Source organism: Echinops telfairi, unplaced genomic scaffold, assembly GCF_000313985.2.
Source record: "Echinops telfairi isolate 266 unplaced genomic scaffold, ASM31398v2 ScPeMD7_655;HRSCAF=1070, whole genome shotgun sequence".
NCBI classification, from domain to species: domain Eukaryota; kingdom Metazoa; phylum Chordata; class Mammalia; order Afrosoricida; family Tenrecidae; genus Echinops; species Echinops telfairi.
This window is the reverse complement of record NW_022104553.1, coordinates 5,112,326-5,114,041: the sequence shown is the minus strand read 5'-3', so window position 1 is coordinate 5,114,041 and position 1,716 is coordinate 5,112,326. Positions and strand designations below refer to the sequence as shown.

Below are 1,716 nucleotides of genomic sequence, written 5' to 3'. Positions count from 1 at the left end.
GGCCAGGACAGAACTCACATTGCTAAAACTTCAGCACCAGTAACAGTTCCCCAGAACACAAAGAGCTCAATGGAGGGCCTAGTGCAAGCCAGAGTCCCTGGGCACTGCAAAGGATCAATGTACTTGGCGGCGAACCAAAAGGTTGAAGATTGATGGGCCCCGAGAGCTGTCTCAGAAGAAAGACCAGGTGGTCTACTCATAAAAAATTCATCACCATCAAGCTGGAAGACAAATTGTCTACTCAACTGATCCATGGAGGTTGTGTTTTTTTTTTTGAGCTGCAGCACTACGGACCCAAAATACCAATTTGCATACTGCTCTGTATTCTGAGTTCCAGATGTGAACTCCAAGCATGTCAAATTGTAAAAAGAAAAGAAATCAAAGTAATCCATTCAAGTTAGACCATTCACATTATCCTCTAGACATATCAGGAGGTCAATATGCCCAAGAAAAAACACAATGGGTTTTTAAGCCAATCTATTTGACCACATCCTGTGGTCAGAGCCACAGACCTCTGACAAGCTCCCCTGCTCTCTCTTTCATCCTCTCTGCCCTTCCTCTGAGTCTCCCATAGTCAGTGGCCAAGAGACTGTCACCAATCAGAACTTGGTCAGGGCCTACTCCCAACACAAGAGCACTTACTGAGCACCCTGTTACTCGGGTCAAGCCAGGAATCTGACAGGACTGGCTTAGGGAATCCAGGAATGTCTGACTGAAAGAGGCCAGCACTGACTTTTCTGGCACACAGCAGACTGGCAGCAAGTACTTCCTGGGTCGGTATACACAGAAGTTGCAGTGAGAAGCAAGAAAACATGGTGCAAATGGTCAGCAATGACAGACTGACAGTGGAAAAACAAACAAAAAATGCCAGACCCCCCAAGGTTGACACAGAGAAGGGTTACAAGAGAGAATGGAAAATGCACCAAGCGGAGGAATTTGGAGAAAACAGCTGTCTGGTAGACAGGAAGGAGCTTAAGGCCAACAGGCTGAAGACAGGTGAGATCAGGAAGCAGGGGTGCCTGTCTAGCTGGGTCAAGCATCAACACGGCGGCCATAGCATCTGTGAAGTGGCTTGGTGTACCTTTATGATGTACTGGACCGAATGTAAAATCAATATGCCGCTTACTGTGGATTTGCTATAGATGGGGGACGGGGGAGTGAATCTATCCACAATGGAATGGGAGCAGCAGTGAGATGATAGGAACCCAAAAAGCTCTCTTAGGATCATCAGCGCAGCATTTTCCTTTGCATATAGTGTCTCTCTTCCCATGAGCCCCTATACAAAGACTATAAATCTTTATGGGAGCACACAGCGCTATCTTTCTCCAAGGATTGGCTTCTGGGCTTGAGCAGCTAGACCTGCAGTTAGCAGCCTACTGTTCCACCTGGGTTTGGTCGTCTCTCCAAGGGCAGAGATCTATTATCTAACCATCCTGGAAGTTGAAAGTCTATCAGTGGTTCTCAACCTTCCTAATGCCGCGACCCTTTAATATAGTCCCTCATGTTGTGGTGCACCCCCCAACCATAAAATTATTTTCGTTGCTACTTCCTAACTGTCATTTTGCTACTGTTATGAATTGGGTGATCCCTGTGAAAGGATCGTTCGACACCCAAAGGGGTCGTAACCCACAGGTTGAGAACCACTGGTCTAAACCAGCTGCTTTGATTCCTTCTTCCTCAGTCACCCTGAGCATTCTGAGTGCTCCTCACTCACTT

At 47.0% G+C, this 1,716-nt stretch overlaps 1 protein-coding gene and 1 pseudogene across 1 annotated transcript in view; one reads left to right on the top strand and one right to left on the bottom strand.

Annotated features, from left to right (window-relative positions):
* BMP6 (bone morphogenetic protein 6) overlaps positions 1 to 1,716 on the bottom strand; it is a 192,316-nt gene that overhangs the window by 42,384 nt on the left and 148,216 nt on the right. The gene's annotated exons all lie outside the window — the stretch shown is intronic.
* The window catches only part of LOC105979450, a 22,988-nt pseudogene continuing 22,084 nt past the window's right edge, over positions 813 to 1,716 (top strand).